Source organism: Podarcis melisellensis, assembly GCF_964234715.1.
Source record: "Podarcis melisellensis genome assembly, chromosome: 7".
Classification (NCBI taxonomy): domain Eukaryota; kingdom Metazoa; phylum Chordata; class Lepidosauria; order Squamata; family Lacertidae; genus Podarcis; species Podarcis melisellensis.
Genome location: NC_138539.1, coordinates 70,710,256 through 70,730,147, shown reverse-complemented (window position 1 = coordinate 70,730,147; position 19,892 = coordinate 70,710,256). Strand labels below are relative to the sequence as shown.

The following is a 19,892-nucleotide window of genomic DNA, read 5'->3' as shown; positions in this document are numbered from 1 at the left end:
AAGCATGTTTGCAAAATGGTATATGAAGATCTAGATGAAGCCAATAAAGTAAGCATTTACAAATAAACAGTGTCCTTATTTTCCAGGGACAGTCTTAAATTTACAGAAGCTGTCCTGGTTTCTGATTTGATCCTGGAATGTCCTGCTTTTCCTTAGGACACCCCTATTTTCATCAAAGAAATGTTGGAGGGTATGGAATAGGACATCACTATTTTCACTGGATAAATGTTGGAGGACATGGTACCTCAGCAGAAAATATTATTATTATTACTGCTGTTGCTACTACTACTATGCATTATATCTATTCATCCCTTTTCACACAAAAAAGAGTCTCTCAGAGATTTACAACTCATGTTGTAGCATAACATTCATGTATGAGAATGGCATTAGAATAACATCCCCCAAAGTGCTCACCCATCATTGCCTATAAAGAAGAAAAATCCTACCCACCCCACAACAAGATGAGAACCCCTCTTTAATTAGACCCTTCTTCCCACTTCTGTTCTCCTATGTAACTTGGGGAGATAATGTCACTGTTAAACACGGAACTGTATCCATTTGGTGTACACACACACACAATTTTGTAGGCCACATCCTTTTTTAAAAAGGGGGGTATTCTCTTTCAGATAATGGCCAAATTCTGGGCCTAGGTGGCCTGTTTCAGAGGTTTTCAGCTGCCTCTGAAGTGAAACAGCTCTGCTTCCAAGCAGATCAAAGCAAAGCAGACTGATCTTGAAGCTTCAGATCTGATATATTTCTGAATCTCCCACAGGCAAGCTTTCCATACAAGAAAAACGTCAGGCAACAAGGAGGGAGAGAGAAAGGAGGAGGAGGTGTGCCATTGTGATTGACAGCTGTAGCTTCCAAACCGTAAGCTTCTACTTTTAACTTACAGCCATAATGTTAGATGTTCCTAAAGAAGATGAGAGTGCCGTAGAGCTCAAAATCCTGAGAGCCTCACATCCACCCCTTTCTTCAGAGGAGATATGATGGTTCACATAATCCTAATTAGCAGGTTTGGGCACTCTGCTCAGTGGCAAGGCTTCTTTATACAATAAAAACGTTCTGATCCCATTCTCTTGCTTCCATTTGATACCCGATGATCCATTTTACCTCTCAGCTGCCTCTCATATGTTTCCTGCTGCTGTTGGCTCACTACTGGGTACTAGACCCAGATAACTCAGGGTCCTAGCTCTCCTCTTCTCCACAATCTTTCTCCCTTGCTACAGTAGTTCCCATACCTCCTCCATTTGCCTTTTCTTCCTCTGTTAGGTGGGCCTGCTGTTTATGCTACCTGCCAAAGAGGTGGCTGGAATGCACTGTGGCGTTTGCCCTCCTAGGTGGGTCATAGGGAAAGGGTTAAATGAGTGGGAAGTGATTGGCCAGTGGGAACCCAAGGGGATGTAGAGCTAAAGTTGGAGTGTTTTGGAAGTCAGTTGGGAGTTGGAGAAGGAAGAGGGAGGATAAGTCTGTGGGTTGGTCGAGTTTTGTTGTGAGAGAGTGAGAGAAACTGTTAGGAGGAGTCAAATAGACAGTTGGGATAATCAGTTAGAAGTTAATAGGAAGGTATAGGCTGGTATAGAAACTAAAGATAAGAAACTGACAAGAAAAATTATCTGAAACCATAAACTTGTTCCTGCTTATAAAATAAACTTGATTATTTGTTTTAATGTTAACAACTGTCTGGACTCAATGTGTACCCGAGAGAAACGGGTTGGTGGCAGCAGGGAAGTGATCATAGTGGTGGCACAGGGATCAATAGACCGTCAAACGTCCGGGGACCCTGTGTGATCGCCACATGCACCAACCAGCTGTGATGTATCACTTCCACAATGACCATGTTTACTTCCACTCAGGCTCATTGTGAGGTTTAGGTGTCAGTCTCCTCCTCATACATGGTGCTTTGTGAGGGACATCGGATGAAGTTGTCAGAAACTGTTCCAGTGTTCTGCATCGCTCTTTGTGACAGCCTCTGTGGCAGGAAACAGCAATGCTGAGAGCTTCCAGGAACGACTTGTGGGCCACCAACAGTTGGGAGATGTCTGGTGTCCAATTGCCACGTTTAGTGGGTGGTTGACACCAACTTCCCAAGGCAATATGGAATGTGGGTTTCCATTGAACCCTGGCAACCCGAGTCAAGGTCTCCCAGCACTTTCCCCCTAGAGGACAGGGCATCATTTTCCTGCTAAACATGGCTTCCAAAAAAAATGCCCCTGTCTTTCTGGTGTTTAAATTCCATGAGCCTGTTAGATCATGATCCTGTGGTTCTTTTGAGGGTGTCTGAGGGTCAGGCACAGGATTTTGCATATTGCCAGAGGTATACCCTTAGAGAGAGGGGACCAAGCTTGGATTCACCTTCCCAGGCAGTACTGAAAGGCACTATTCACCCTTGGCTGTTGACGCTTCTCTGGCAGAAAGGGAAGACTGTGTGTTTGATACTTCATAGGGGAAGCTTTGGTTCTGCTGATTCCAAAGTTCTCCTGTTTCTTGGCATGCACCCCACTGGAGAAAAAACTACAGTGGGGGGCTAACACCAGCTCCCCAGTTAGGGATGTAGAGTTCCATCAAATCTCCACATCCATCAAGTAGTCCTCGGAAGAAGGAGAATTGTGCCCCCTTCCAACTTCTGCCTGACAGATTCAAGTGTATCAGGGCTTTGGATCTGGTAGTTCATTCACCTTTGAGTCTTGCTCACTCAGCCTGCTGTGATTTCCCTGTTAGCGAACGGAAAAGTGGGGTAGACGTACGTAAACAAAATGTGAACTTTTATTATAAGACTCTGTCCTACAATTCCCCTCTCCACCGGAGAAGATGATAACCTTCATTTCCTGTTAGATACATAGCCAGAGGAACTGCTGGCAGCCTTAACAGTGATCTCTCAATACACTGTACAAGCTTTCATTCCTCGTCTTCCTTCCGTGTTGCTGAACAATCCTTTGGAACTGTAATGTATTGTGTGTAAACATTTATTTATTTTTACAAAATGTTACAGGAAATCTGTTTGCTCTTTCTTCATTCACACCTGGAAAAAAATGTATTTCAAAGAAAACTGTGCGGTGCTTGCATGAGATATGCTGGCAATAAAATTTGTAAATAAAATAAAATAAAATCCCACAAGAAACAACACCCACAAATGATTTCCATTTTGATTGCACCAGGTAGTTATTCACCTGGAGCACCCCCAGCAGAGACGCCTGCTTGGTATTCAGCTTTGTAATATGCTTCTCATTGCTTAATCTGTAGTGTGTGCTTTATATAATGCTGAGCCTGGGGCTTTTCCTGTGGCTTGAATGTTGACTTAGGAGAATAGATAGCACAAAGCATTACTATTAACAGCCTGGATCTGTTCAGTCATTCTTTGGAGGTTACGAAATGCCATGTGTTGCTTTTCATTTTTTATTTTAATTGATGGATTGAGATTTGGAACCATGGCACTGGGTCAGAGTTTCAAAGAAATCCGTTTCTCACAAAAGTTGCTTTGCAAAGATTACCACAAAAGCCACCTTGGGGGGGGGGGAATGAACAGCCCATATCAGATACTTTCAAAAAATTTCATTTCATTTATGAATCACTGCTTATGAAGCATCTTAAAGTGATCTACAGTATAATAGAAACATAGAAAACAATTACATATAAAAACAATTAAGAGAACAACTATATTGCAATATTTGGATAAAAGCAAATTTCAAATGATGGCTCTGTTTTTGTTCATATATTGTTTGGGAAAATGTGAATTAGGTAGCTTCACCTTGAAATGTGAGCTGAGTCAAATGTCTCCATCGCTCCTAGTGTCACATCTGCTTGGTTCAAGTGGACCAAGCATATCCTCTTCCCATCTCTAGGAAAACCTTTTCTTATGGAATATTCACTTCTCCCACCCTGTCCAAAATTAACCTCACAGGCATTCTTTATATCAGGGTTTCCCAAACTTGGGTCTCCAGGTGTTTTGGACTACAATTCCCATCATCCATGACCACTGGTCCTGCTAGGTACGGATGATGGGAGTTGTAGTCCAAAAACAGCTGGAGACCCAAGTTTGCTCTGTAGCAAGGCTTTGGCTTTGACGACTGGCAAACTAAGATGAATTCTAAACAAAGGAAATAATGGAAGAATGTATACACTCTCCATAAAAAAACATAAGAAGTGTCATCCTGAATCAGACCAAAATCCTATCTAGCCCAGCATTCTGTTTTGGGTTTTTTGTTTTGTTTTAAAGTTATTTGGTTTTTCATATTAAATTTTACACTCACATGTCCAACTTACAACATAAATACAAGATTCCAAGGAATCTCCTGGGCTCCCCCCCCCCTTTGTGTGTCTTATTGTTAATCATTTCATCCTGCATCTTTTATGACAATCCAAAATCTTCTACCTCTCCATTGTGTCGAAAATTCATCATTAAACTCAAGGTGATATTCCAATCCTACTAACAATTTTAACTGTTTACAATTTTTTTTTAAGATAAGTTATAAATTTTCCCCATTCCTTATTAAAATTTTGGTCTTCCTGATTTCTGGTTCTTCTGGTCATTTTGGCCATTTTGGCATAATTCATCAACTTGATCTGCCATTCTTCTCTGATGGAGACTTTATCTTCTTTCCATCTCTGGGCCAATAACATCCGTACAGCCGTGGTCGTATACATAAATAGTCTTATCTGCTCCTTTCAGATTTTGGCATCTAGCATTCCTAAAAGGAAGGCTTCGGGTTCTTTAGAGAGGGTTATTTTAAACATTTTTTCAATTCATTATATATCATTTCCCATAATTATTTTACTACCATACATTTCCACTACATATGATAAAAGGTGCCTTCTTTTCCCTTACATTTCCAGCATACATTTGACCCCATTTTATACATTTTTGCTAATTTACTAGGAGTTAAATACCAACTCCTAGTAAATTCTCACAGTGGCCAACGTGATGCCTCTGGGAAGACCTGAAGCAGAAGATGGATATCTGAGGCCCTTCTCTTGGTCTGTCCTCTGTGTGAGGCTTGGAGGGTGACAAGGGAAAGGCCCTTTTCAGTTGCTGCTCCTGACCTTGTTAGGATATTAATGTTCCGTTCCACCTTAAGAGGAACAGATGTGTGGATTGTTGTATGTCATGTGTCTGTTTACTTCCAGCACAGCCTGCTGGGAACTTCCGTTGTGTATAGCATTTCCTTATGCTCTTTGCTTGGACACGAAGGGGAGCAGACATGTTTTTCCTTTGTCCCGGTGCTGAATAAAATGCTTGTAAATACGCTTTTACACAGCCTCTCTCTGCCCTGCCATTGCAAAGAGTTCTTATCTCTGCTGGCTTGCATGCCCAGCTTCTGACAACTTCTGAAGCTTGGGTCGTAGAAACATGCTGATCCAAGGACCGGAGTTCACCTGGCTGCTGGCTGATGGGCTGGAGCCAGCTGGGGGGGCTGCCAATTGCCCCCGTTTCCTTGGATGCATTCCAACAGACCTGTGCAACACTCTCCCCAGTGAGGTCCACCTAACACCTTCACTGACACCTTTTTTGGTACTGTCGATCAGAAGGTCGGCGGTTCGAATCCCTGCAATGGGGTGAGCTCCCATTGCTCAGTCCCAGCTTCTGCCAACCTAGCAGTTTGAAAGCACGCAGTGCAAGTAGATAGGTAGGTATTGCTCTGCTGGGAAGGTAAACAGCGTTTCCATGTGCTGCTCTGGTTCACCAGAAGCGGCTTAGTCATGCTGGCCACATGACCTGGAAGCTGCATGCCGGCTCCCTCGGTCAGTAAAGCAAGATGAGCGCTGCAACCCCAGAGTCGTCCATGACTAGACCTAACGGTCAGGGGTCCTTTTACCTTTGCCTAAAATTCACTCCTTTCCCCACGCCTTTGAGGGACTGAGTTGATTGTGTTTTGTTGCTTGTGTGCTGCCAAGGCTTTCTGTCACATTTCAATGAGGTTGTTTCAAATTATAACAATGTTAATGCTTTGTATTATTTTCTTTTAAGGTAAGATGAATCTATGTTTATGTTTCTAAACATCAGTCACTTGGAGACCTCCTTAGGTAACAAGCAACCAATCAATCAATCAATCCAATTAAAAAAAACTGCTATCCCATTCACAATCTTGTCAGACTGTGAATGTAAAGCCCTCTTTTCCCCATCAAACTGGAACGTTGAAAAGAATCAAATACAAACAGCTTCATTACCATGGCTGTGAAAGAGGGGGGAGCATTTTTTAAAACACAGTCATAAACACTTATCAGCAGCTAGACAAATTCAGGGTTACAAGTACTTCATTAAAATAAATGTTTGAAAGTACGCAGAGAGATGACAGCACACAATGCAATATAAATATGTCCGTTACGCAGCAAACGTACAAACAAAATGATAATTAAACACGGGAGCCATATGCCTGTACATGCAGAACAGTCTGTGCAAAACAATTTAGAGAAAATACATTAAAGCTCTCAGCCTCTTTCTTAGGACATGGTGCTTAACCTAATGTGCTAGAGTTACCTGTTTGACACTAAAGAGTCTACTTATTTTATTCTGTTTTTTTTTTAATCAAACCATCTTCTTATTGCTGAGGAAAGACAACATTTATACAAGCATGTAACAAACAAAAAGTACTTGACTGCTAAAATAACATACCCCCCAACATTCCTCACATAAAAATAGGGACATTTCTCACTGCCCCACAACTGACCTGCTGGCTCTCTCTAATCACCAGCAGGAAGGCCAACCAACCCCTGCCATTCACCAGATCACTGCCGGGCCTGTAGTGAATGGACTAGGCGATTTAACTAGAACTAGCGCAGGTGGCACTGTGGTCTAAACAACAGAGCCTAGGGCTTGCCAATCAGAAGGTTGGTGGTTCGAATCCCCGCGACAGGGTGAGCTCCCGTTGTTCGGTCCCAGCTCCTGCCCACCTAGCAGTTCAAAAGCACATCAAGTGCAAGTACATAAATTGGTACCACTCCAGCGGGAAAGCAAGTGGCATTTTTGTGTGCTCTGGCTTCTGACCCTGCAAGAAGTGTCTTAGTCATGCTGGCCACATGACCCGGAAGCTGCCTCCGGACAAACGCCATCTCCCTCGGCCTATAGAGTGAGATGAGGATGCAACCCCAGAGTCATCCGTGAATGGACGTAATGGTCAGGGGTACCTTTAACTTTACTTTAGAAAACTGGATCTACCTATGAAGAAATGGCCCCAGGGTTCTGGTTGTTGGCGTCCATCTGTCTCAAGAGGCAATGGAGTATGCCTATGGTGGTGAAATCAAACCACTGTGTGCACAGCACCAAAGTGACCTCCCCGGGTACAAGCCTGGGCAATGCATTTGGAGTCTCTGGGCTGCTCAGATAACAATACGGAAGGCAGAACAATATGTCTGGCAACAACTTGGCTACAGGAGTTGCTCAAAGGAGATGAACAAGGCATCACCCAACTGTCTTAGGGGATTCACGCCAGATTTGGGTAGGATTTATTCCTTAGCCCTGGCTTAGGCAAACTCGGCCCTCCAGATGTCTTTGGCCTACAACTCCCATGATCCCTAACTTACAGGACCAGTGGTCAGGGATGGTGGGAATTGTAGTCTCAAAACATCTGGAAGGCCAAGTTTGCCTATGCCTGCCTTAGCCTTTCCTTCTCCCAAAGATACTTCACAAGACAGCAGTGCTTTTCCTTCTCCTAGATGGGCTACCTTACCAGGATGATGAGCCCCATCTGCCCCTCCCGTCCCTCTACAGCACATACGGAAACTGCCTTCTTGACCTTTGGACCCACTATTGGCCTCGTCCATTCAATCCGCTCGAGCCTGTCTTTGCATGCAAGGGAAGTCCCTAACTCATTGAGGGTTTGAGACCCATTGGCTACCCTCACCTGGTGTAGTCCCGAGGTACCACTGTAACATATGGCCTAAATAGCACAGGCTTCTGGATAGCATGAGGTTGATTTAGTAGTTTCAAATCCTTCTGAATGATGGAAGAATAAAGTTAAAGTATGCACAAATTAATGCTTGATAAGCTTTTCAAGAGTGGCAGACAAATATGTAACATTTTAGGTAACAAAGTTGCATTTGAATAGAGTTTCTCCTTATGCTTTCAAACTAGCATGAATTCTGTGCTTTTTTTAAGAACAGAGGCTTTGTGTTGTATTAACATCTAGTGGAAAGAAAACATGCAGACCCACAAACATTAACAATAGTGATACAAACAGAAGGACATTTTGTATTCTTTGCACAGTTTCATCATACCCTCATTTCCAAGAGAGTTATGTGTTCAGCTGGGCAGATAAAATGCTGCATATTAACAACTATCCACTAACTGGTCAATTAATGTTCAACAGTAGTCAGTGGGGGGAAAATAAAAATAAAAATTAGTAGTACACATACACACACACAAATATTCATTCTTCTTCCCCAGCAATTAGGCTTGAACAGAGGCTTCTGTTGGTGTCAGTGGAAAGCTGTTTTTGAGTCTTATTGCCTGTGTGTTTAATATTCAGTCTCATATAACTAACATTCTTAACTACAATTAATGCATGAAGGGGTTAAGACCAGAGAGCAAGCTGTCCTGCCAGACTTAGATAGGTCACACCTCCTCACCTTGGGGTGGACGGCTACCAAACTCTTTGTTTTCCCACTTTCCACCATTGTGAATCCTTCCAGTAAAGAGGTCTAAGCTGGACACTCCAAGCTTAGACTATATGGCCTAAGCAAGCTATCTTTGTCTTTCAATACAAATAATTTAGAAACACTTACCTTTTGGGAACTTGCCTAAGTTTTGCTGTCTTTCTTTTCTTGCTGCTGTATTGAAAAGCACATGAACCTGACCTTTGAAGAGTTTGTAAGGAAACCAATTTTAACTTACCAAATGTGTGTGGAGCTTTGGAAGCAACTTAGAAGGGGCTATTTTAAATGTTTTGTCATGGAATTCTACTCAATATTGATCCGGAGTAGATACCAATGTATAGTTAGCAGAGTAACAACTTAAACAGGTTGTAGGATTCCCAAAAATAGACCAGAGACAATATTTCATTCAGCAGAGTTTTACTGCTACTGAAGGCAAATGAGCATAATGGTCACAAATCCAATACATTCAGGATTGGCACTGACCATAAGAAATCCAATTGCAGCAGACTTAACTTAAATTTACAATAACTTATAATAAATCTAAACCTTAACACTACAGTAGAACCTCTACTTACAACCGCCTCAGGTTACAAACGCTTCAGGTTACAAACTCCACTAACCTGGAAATGTTACCTCGAGTTGAGAACTTTGCCCCAGGATGAGAACGGAAATCGTGTACCAGTGGCGCAGCAGCAGCAAGAGGCCCCATTAGCGAAAGCACGCCTCTAGTTAAGAACGGTTTCAGGTTAAGAACAGACCTCCGGAACTAATTAAGTTTGTAACTAGAGGTACCACTGTATAGTATACTATGTACAGAACACCACACCAGAAGGAAGAGAGAGAGAGAAAGAGAAACTCAGGCTCCTTCTGACCCTACTTTTATAGTCAGCGTGACCTTGGCAGAAGAGATAACAAAACCAGTTTAAGCCAGCTCTACTCAGCTTCTCTGAAGGAATAACCCAAACATCATGGACCTTCTGCTTGTTTCTTTCATACACAGAAGCTTCCAGAAACCTCTTGAATTAAGTAGAATAGGAAAGATCTACACACCAGAGCAATACTTTCTGTATTAAGAAATGCAAACTGACATGTTTAACAGTCTATATTTGGTGTGTGTTTTGTGATTTCGAATCTCTGTTTGGGATTTCTCACCAAAGATTGCTCTCCCCAACCTGGATCTAGGCATCCAGGGAATTCTTTTATTTTACAGTATCTGGTATTTTTCAACAAAAGATAAAAAACCAGCATGGTGTGCATGTGATCTTCTTGGGAATGCATTCATGGAGATTGAAATTCCTGAAAGCCTGTTTGAACAAGAAAGTCCTCATCTGTGGGTAGAGGGACAACAAGAAAGGAGCCAGTCTAGCTTCTCCAGGGAGGGAGTTGCAGTCTGGGAGCAGCCACTGACAAGCAAATGAACAAACTCTTTGGAGTCTCTTTCACTGCCTGAATGCCTACACCATAACCAGTTTCCCCAGGAATTTCCACAACTGATTTTAGTTTGTTTCTCAGACAGCCATTCTATGCCTTTCAGTTGTTGCAGCAAACCAAACAATAAACACCCATATTTCTAGGCTGGCAGCTGATTAATAAAGTAAGATGCTTCCTGCATAATTTGGGCAGTAGGGACAGGGGAGGGGGAAATTGCACAATATTATCTGTGAGCTGTGAGTGTATATCTTTGTTTCATTCTGCTGTGTTTTGATTGTACTTAGGAGTGTAAGTAGGGTTTCTGTACTGTGCTGGGTGAGGACTAAAAATGGAAGGTGTGGAAAGAAAAATGCAATCAGGCAAGGAAGATTAATTACTCCAGCTCGCACACTCAAATGATTTTCAAAAATCGTGGGACTCTTTCTGCCTCCACATCATGAATATTAAATATGAGAGGCTACAGCCCTGGTATGTTACATCACTGCACCTCAGAAGTTCAACACTGCATTAAGATTTCTATTCTTGAACACACTGCTGTGAAACCTGGTTGCATAACAGCACACTATTTTTCTCATATATTAAGCACATGGCAGGAGAAATGAGACTCAATGCAAGTTTTTTCCAGGAAGAAAGGGAAGTGATTGCAAGGGCTTATGCATTGTGTAAATAACTGAGTTGGGAGTGGGGATGTATTTAACCAACCTTATCAGTGGCACAGTCCTCTGATTATGCTACACGGTAGCGCAATTGAACTCATGAAAGTGGCCTTCACATGCGTGTAACTACACAAATTTAAGGACTTCTAATGCAGATGGGAACCCAGATTGTATAATGTTCTCCAACATTGCATCCTATAGTATTTTTCCTTCTGCAAGGAGGTAGAGCGTCTGATATTAAACTCTGCACCTCTCCCCACTCTCCCTATCTCAGAAAGTTGCCTTTTTCACCTCCTTCTGCTTTCGCCCATTTATTCCACCACTGCAATGGGCCTCACCTCCCTTCAATTTTCCAGAGCAGTTTTAGAGTGGGGAGGAGAGAAGGCTGGAGTCCTGCAACACGAGTAGAAATCTCTTCCATTCACAGACAGCATTGGATGCAACCCAATATTTTTAGTCCATCCTTCATTGCATAAACCATGGACAGATTATCATAACAATTTCAGACAGTTCAGAACTGGTAAAAATAGTATACTATAATACTATAGTATAGTATTAGAACTCAGGGCTTATCCAGACTTGCCTTTTGTTCCACACTTTCCAGGCACAGGTCCACACTTAAAAGCTCTGTTTCTGAGCAAGGACATAGTGGGGGAAGTGTCGGGGGAGGGCGGCTGTGGCCCCAGGCCCACAATTTTTGAGTGGGCACAGACCAGGTCCCCCCTGCAAGCAACCCCAGGGCAGCCTGGCCCAGCTCGGTGCCCCTCTCTGCCCACCAAGGTCCATGCCAGCTGGCCAAGCTCCCCTCTGCATGGGTGGGCAGGTGGCTCAGCACGGCCCCACTTTGCTCCAGTGGATTTGCTCCAGTGGCATCAGCTGTGAGGGCAAAGCTGGCACCTCCCTGCCCAGCACATGCACACTCCCAGCCAAGCGCACACCTATGTGCCCGTCCTGGGTTCAGGAAACCAACAGAATGCCACTGTGTCCGAGCATTATTTTCCCCTTACCCCAGAGCTCTCCCCACAAAAATCCTCTCTTTAGCACTCAGTCAGAGCAAACATCAATTCGGGTTTCACATGGGTTGCTGTTTGCTTTGATTGAGCTTTAAAGAGTGGGTTTTCACAGGGAAAGATCCGGAGCAAAAGTGGGTAGCGCTCGGACAAGGAGGTTTAGAGCATGGACTGTGCCTGGAAAGAGTGGAGGAAAGATAAGTGTGGATAAGCCCTCAGTGATAAAACACCCCACCCATCCCTAGAATTTCAGGGAAAATCTGGTGAACCGGGTTCGCTTCCCCGCTCTTCCACATGCAGCTGCTGGGTGACCTTGGGCCAGTCACACTTCTCTAAAGTCTCTTGGCCCCACTCACCTCACAGAGTGTTTGTTGTGGGAGAAAAAGGGAAAGGAGATTGTTAGCCGCTTTGAGACTCCTTAAGGGGAGTGAAAGGCAGGATATCAAGTCCAAACTCCTTTTCTTCTGTCTCACTGGTCATTATGGGTCAAGCTGAACAGTCTGAATCCTGATTTGCCCAGAAGAGTGGGAGAGGCTACAGAGGTTTGCATGATTGGCACTTAGGGACCGTTGTTGCTTCCTGGATTACTGGCTCCGCTTGTGCACAGCAACTTTGAAAGGGGGAATCTCTGGAGCTGGCAGGAGCACTGACATCAGGCTTTTCTTTGTCAGGCCTGTGCAGCTGTACACAATAAATAGCACTTGGCTGTTCATTTATCAAGGAGACAGTTTTGCGACTGACAGTGTTTCCAAGCTGGCTAATGCATGCTTGTTATCACAAAGGGTAACCCTGCAATTATGTAGGAGTGCACATAACACTGAATATCTGAGCTCTCTCTTTCTTCAGATGTAAGGAAAAAGCTGCAAGCTTTTGTGCATTTCCCTAGGAGTAAGTTGCATTCAGAGCTGGATTTAGGGGAGCATGACTGATTCAGTCACACTGCACTCAGGGGTGCCGCAGGGAACACCACAACTATTATTTAGACTGGAGTACAAGAGGTGGAGGGGGGGCGACAAATTTTGGTGATGCTCAGGGCACCACTGATATTTGAGATCCCAAGGTCCGCCACTGTTCCATTAAATGCACTTTCTTCTAAATAAATAAACTTGCATTAGAAGGTGCTGTTAGTGTGTAAGGGAGAGGAACTCTAAACCTATAGTTTCAAATGCTTTCTATTGCAGAAAGCACATTGAGTTTATCCAAATTTCACAATTTGGATATTTGACCTAATAATGGAATGTCAAGGACATAGCCCAGATTCTGCCCTCGCAAACAACATCTGGGCGGAAAATTGCTTAATGTCTAGGAAAATCTGGGTGTTTGGCAGCCCATGTAGGAATTGTAGGATTTGGTGGATTTCCAACAACTTTTGTTTCTAGATTTTCACTTTTTGAAATATGGCAACTCTAACTTACATTCAAATGGGTTTGGATGAAAGTAAGGTGAGAAACTAGTTGAACGGAATGTGGGTCATTGGACATGGCACTCTCAATGCCATAGAGGGCTTGTGGGACATGCTATATCATAGATTCTGAATTGTATGTCTGCTTTCTTTTCCATTGCTACCTCTTCAGCAGATTGGAGGCAAACCAATACCAAAGCATGGGAACTGAACATGTATTGTAAAGGTAACGGTAAAGGGACCCCTGACCATTAAGTCCAGTCACAGACGACTCTGGGGTTGCAGCACTCATCCGCTTTACTGGCCGAGGGAGCCGGTGTTTGTCCACAGACAGCTTCTGGGTCATGTGGCCAGGATGACTAAGCCGCTTCTGGCAAAACCAGAGCAGTGCACGAAAACGCCTTTTACCTTCCTGCCGGGGCAGTACCTATTTATCTACTTGCACTTTGATGTGCTTTTGAACTGCTAGGTTGGCAGGAGCTGGGACCAAGCAACGGGAGCTCACCCAGCCAGGGGATTCAAACTGCTGACATTCCGATCGGTAAGCCCTAGGCTCAGTGGTTTAGACCACAGTGCCACCTGCATCCCAGTGCATGCTAGGAAGACACTAATTAATAATGTGGATTTCACTCATAATATTATTTATCCCATATCTTCTTGGTAACAAGCAGCTTAATGTGTAGACTGCAATGCATTGCATATGAGGTGATGAAAGACTCTCTCTCGTGTGATATCTGAGATGGATCATGCATTCATGTAAGTCATCCAGTGATGTTACATTCACTGCAAGTGAAGATATCTAAAGATATCGTCACCCAATTTGGTGTGACAGTTCCAACAAGTGCCACTTGGAATGCCTCTGAAGATATTGTCACCCTGCATTGGGTTCCCGAGGGAGAAGCAACAATCTTCGTCTATGTTTGGATTTGAGGTTCCATGTTCAGTTAAGATGGCAGACCAAATTTACCATAATTAAGCTCTAGCATCCACCCCCAACACCAAAAAAGATATCATTTGTGTCCTGATCAGGTGTTTCTTGGGTCAGGTCAAAGTCCTGAGTGTGTGTGCATGTGTTGTGTCTGGGAAAAGTCCAGAAAGTGACAAATTACACTATCTATATGAAAATTACCTTCCTTCCTTTTCCTTTTCCTTTTCCTTTTCCTTTTCCTTTTCCTTTCTTTGAATTCCTGGGCAGCACCAGGAACTCGTCATTGTTCATTCATTCATTCATTCAATGAATGAATGAATGAATGAATGAATGAATATCACATACACTTGTGACATTTGGCCTAAGTTAGATGGCTTCATTTCTCATAATGCAGAATGTAGCTCAAGACCCAGTAATGCATTTTGTCAACAGTCATGAGTCTTTCCTGCTTCTCACATATATAAAGATTGAGCGGGTCATTAATCATCATCAGCAAGTCATTCACCTACATCATTTCTTATTTACAAGATTGCAGCATTTTTCGGGAGGGGAGGTTGCACCATTAATACTTTGTATTCTTTGATAAGCATAAAGATTGTACCTCAAACTGGTTCAGTAATGACCTTTGAGGGTAATAGCAAACAAAATGCACTACAGTCCTCATAGGTCCCTCAGTGATTTACTTAGACAAATCAAACTGGGAGAGGTTATTTTTCTCCATTGGGCTCTTTGTTTTATCTGGTTATCCTTTGCTCATTAATAGATAATAAACATGGTTGCCATTTTGCATAGGCTATGCAGAGATCCATTCCAACCAAACATTACAAAAGCAAGTACCTTTCTTAATTATTCAGGTTTTTCATAGCAGTTTTTGTTTTCCTTTTGGAATTCTTGAATTTTTAAGAAAGTGGGAAGACTGCGGCTGGATCAGATAAAAAGGCCGAGTAGCCTGTTGATAAAAGTGGATATACTGTAGAGGTGGAAGAGACCCTGAAAGTCCATTTGTTTTTATTCTTTGCTCCCAGTTCCTTAAACACTTACTGATCTACAAGAGGATCCCTCCCCTTTTATTGAATTATTGCCAAGCTTACTGCTAAGCAGTGGTTTTTTTTCCATAATAAAAAAAATGTTTAGGGGTACTCTCATTTTGACTCAAGAAAATCACCATTTTATAGTTCAAATCGGGGGAAATACATACAGTAAATGGGCAAAAGTACAAAGAACATGCATTACCTCATATTACACAGCCGACAGCTCACAGTAACTTCCACATTGGCATGAGGTTGTGTGCACTAACATCTTCCCGATTTCTCTGCTTGCTGTTGGTGTCTGTTGCCAGATATCGTCCTTTCAAAACCCATGAATTTATATACACCGAAGGCTTAAACAATCTCAATAGAAGGCCTACCAATTTTATAAACCTTAAGTTGGCTACAATGTTTAAATGCTCTTGTTGCAATCAGTATGAAATTCATCTGAAAGAAGCCACGTCCACACTCACTTGTTGAAATTGGGATGCTCTTGATGGGATATTCTTTTTGAAAGGTACTCAGAAAAGTAGTTAGATTCACAAAATGTTTAGGGGTACGCGTACCCCAGCGTCCCTCCCAGATAAAAGCACTGCTGCGAAGTTTACCAAGGGTCTGTTGGATCATTGCTATCTATTGCCTGCTGACACACTCAAAGAACTTTAAATGTTTAGTGAGATAGGACTTGCAATTGAAGAAACCATGCTATGCTTCATCAAGGCTTACTATTTGCTTTGTAATTAAATCTTTAACAATGCTTACCACCAGTTTTCCTGGAACAAATGTTAAACTAACCAGATTAGATTAGAAGATCAGCATTTTCACATCTGAGTTCTTTAATAACTCTTAGATGGATTTCCTATGATTATATAAAATGGTCAAGGTGTCCAGAATGGGAACTGATTGTCCTCATTTGGGGGGGAGGTGTTGGAAACTCAGTGTACATTCAGTGTACATTTCCCCTATGGTTAAAGTTAAAATAACCCAAGAGAAACATTTTCATCACCTGCCATAAGGATCCATCTAAGCAAAAGTCAGGCACAGTCTTGACTGTTAACTGTCTCAACAAACTCTGCCTGGACTTGGGACCTTTCCTGTTTGTGACATCATACATGACATCAGAATATTGTGTTTCCCAAGATACTTTGTGCCCATGGCAACAGCAGTAGCCAACAAACCTTAAAACTAGGTAACCTTATCTAGCAATTTTGATGTTCATTTTTGATCTGATTATTTCTACTTGAAGAAGAGCTAATTGAAACCTTTGTCTGTTTCCATTATTTTAAACCCCAACCATGAGTTGATCCAAGTATAGTTTCACTTTTTGTGTGTATTCATCCTGTTGATTAGTTCCACTTTTATGAAAAAATATACCTGCGTAATTTTGGTTTTGTTCAGAAAAGCCTCATGGTGCTACGTCCTGATCTGAATATCTTACTTTTTTCCTCCTAAGGTTTTTTTCAGTTAGTTTTTTGCATGGACCATTTTTTTTATGCTTGCATGAACTGGTCCACCACTTCTCTTGCCTGATCCTCTTGAATGCAGTGGCTTACAAATTCCCCACCGCAACCTCTAAAATCACTGCTAAGAAGCAATAGGTATATTTTTTGCAGATTGATTGATCTGCACCAAGGGAACTTGTGGGTCATCACACTGAAACAAAACCTGACCAGGTGAACTTTCCCTCATTGTATCTTTCTTAAAAGGTCTTTAAGCATTAGCAACACCACACCACAGTTAATCCATCTTTTATAGTCTTCATCTGATTTATTAGCCACCTTTAGTGGGTGGTGCTGTGGGTTAAACCACAGAGCCTAGGACTTTCCAATCAGAAGGTCGGCGATTCGAATCCCCGCGACGGGGTGAGCTCCCATTGCTTGGTCCCTGCTCCTGCCAACCTAGCAGTTCGAAAGCACGTCAAAGTGCAAGTAGATAAATAGGTACCGCTCTGGCGGGAAGGTAAACGGCGTTTCCATGCGCTGCTCTGGTTCGCCAGAAGTGGCTTAGTCATGCTGGCCACATGACCTGGAAACTGTACGCCGGCTCCCTTGGCCAGTAAAGCGAGATGAGCGCCGCAACCCCAGAGTCGGCCACGACTGGACATAATGGTCAGGGGTCCCTTTACCTTTACCTTTAGCGGCAGAAGTCTAATCTTAATGAGTCATTAACTTGATCCTACCTGATAAGAGTTTACCTGCATGCATTCATTTTTTGCCACTCTCTATAGCCCAAACTTCAGAGAACTTTAGACAGCTTTCCCCTCCATATAGCTAAGAGAGAAACATTTTACTTGATGATCTTAACAGGGAGTGGCAGACAACAGAAATCTTGTGAGACCATGGTACTTTTACTGAGATGGAAGACATTGTAATACCTGGTGAAAATACCCTTTCTCCCCTCTGGCAAGTACACAAACATCATCTGGTAGCTGCTCATTTGCAGGCCAAAGAACTTAACTATACTTGAGAGAGAGAAGGCAAAGTAGCTCAGATAGCAGGAAGTGTCCAGTGTCCCAGTGCAGCTTATTAGCTGAGCTGTGTGTCTCTGAGGACTTCCTCTGGATTTAGACAGAGTGACTGCTGGTTGCTGAAATCTCCTTGCTAGGTAAGCAAGTCCCCTAATGAATGTGGAAAGCCTCTCCTGTGGCTTTGGCTGTTTGAATTGCAAATGAAGCTGTTGTTTAAAAAAAAAAACCCACAAAAAGCCCCCACTCTGAGTAAACAGAAGACACTTACCACCTGCATTATTTGTTTATATGATCTGACAAAGAGAGGGGAAGAGAGATGCAAATGATGCTGCAGGGTACCCCTTGTAGATTAGCTTATTAATGTAGGGTGAGGGAGCAACCTGAGAGTTAAATGGCACTGCCTAGAGATGGTGGGTGGGAAACCTCTCTTAAAAATTAGGTGTGCCGAAATGGCAGCATATGCAGGTACAAAAGATAATTTGCATATTTTTGATATTGTTGATTGCACATTATGTATCAGGTTTCCTTCTTAGGCTGCTTGACATCTGAGAAGAAGACAGGGAAGATGGGGAAGAAGCAATCTCTGCTCGCTCACTCTCCTAGGAATAATACTGATACTAATACCCTACCCATCTGGCTGGGTTTCCCCAGCTACTCTGGACAGCTTACAGTACAAAGAAAAACATAGTAAAATGCCAAACATTAAAAACTTCCCTATGCAGGGCTGCCTTCAGAGGTCTTCTAAAAGTTGTGTAGTTCTTTATCTCCTTGACATTTGATGGGAGAGCGTTCCAAAGGGAGGGCGCCACTACCTAGAAGTCCCTCTGCCTGGTTCCCTGTAACTTTGCTTCTCGCAGTGAAGGAACCAGCAGAAGGCCCTCACAGGTGGACCTCTGTGTCTGGGCTGAGCGATGGGGCTGGAGATGCTCCTTCAGGTATAAGTCAATCTTATTGCCATCCCTTTAACTAAACCCTGAAAGTCACCCTGAGAGTTGGGGGTATACCAGAAAGCAGTTCATGATGTGGCACTTGGTTTCAATGGTATTCCTTGCCATTTCAGCATCTCCAAGAGTTTTGAGTTCTCTGCAGCAATGGCTAAATAAATAATAAATATTAGTGACTCTCAGGGAACTGCCATCAGAGCCAGAGGGAGAGAGCGGGCTCCAGAGGGACTCCAGAGAGCACCCCGGGAGGGGGAGAGGCAGCCCATCTTCTGGGGAAGAGAATCAGCGTAGCACCAGTGGAGAAGAGGGGCAGATGGGGGAAGCGGTGAGGCGGTTCCATGACTCCTTGCCGGGAACCAGCAGGGAGAGTAGGGGTCCTCCACTGCCCCCACCCTCCTTGTGCAGAAGGCTTCCGCGCAGGGAGAGTAGGAGGAGACTAGGCGTCAAAGAGCTTCTTTGCTGGAAGAAGTTCAAGAAACGTCCACTGACGGATTCTGCCAGCAATTGAGACAGCCACAGGCGAGTGGCTGTCCGGACAGAAAAGGTTCACTCAGGCAACCCAGCCAGGTGTGCCGCCGGTTTACGCACGAGCAACTCCTAGAACCATTACAGTGACGGAGGAGCATTTCATTTGGGGTCTGTATCTTAAAAGTGAACCTGCCTAATTCACAAGTTTCTGGACTTCCACACAGATCAGAATATAGCTCATTGCACAGTTCACTGAATTTTGTCATACATTTTCAGTTCCAAAAACAAATGCATATTTTAAGGGGGAAATTAATACTTTTAAAAATATGGATTTTAGGGGAAACAAAATGCTTAAATTTAAAACTTGATCATTATGTACATTTTTTTAAAAAATACTCTCAGTCCACAGCATTAACTGACTTGCATGGGTGACTGCAATGGAATCGTGATATCTTCTCACATTGTATCAGTTGACACATTTCATCGGAAGGTCAGCAAATTTTGCGTTACCAAATGGTTAATGACATGCATATGTGAACCATCCATTCACGACAATTTGAAGAATATGTGCCCACTGGTAAGTTAGAGATGTGCTAAAGCAGCCACATGGCTGCTTCAACATGGAATGGTTCATAAATATAGGGTTCACACTTAGTGACTGAAAGTACATGTTAACAGGCCGGCACAGATATACTACTAGCACACAAAGAACTTCATATCACCTCAGTCATGATTCACTCATTTCACACATTTGTCTGCCAGTCATCCACTTCACAGTAAGCAGGAACAGATAAATCAGGATTGACTCAACCCACATATTCAGCATAGAGTTTTGGTTTTATAATTCACTTTGACTTAAGTTAAATGCAATGAAGCAGGATTGGAAGTCAAGCAATATGCAGTGTCTCTCTCCGTGTGTGTGACTAGTAAACATATCTCAAAGTTATCCTGGCAAATTAAATATGCCAA

The 19,892-nt window shown here is 43.0% G+C and overlaps 1 long non-coding RNA gene across 6 annotated transcripts in view; it reads left to right on the top strand.

The window, feature by feature from the left end:
* Positions 1-19,892, top strand: part of LOC309373833 — a 167,664-nt gene that overhangs the window by 93,071 nt on the left and 54,701 nt on the right. The window contains exon 4 of one of the 6 annotated variants that reach the window (XR_014170210.1): positions 773-870. The exons of the other annotated variants lie outside the window; for them this stretch is intronic. This is a non-coding gene — a long non-coding RNA (uncharacterized lncRNA). The remainder of the gene's footprint in view (positions 1-772; positions 871-19,892) is intronic. 6 annotated transcript variants of the gene reach the window in all.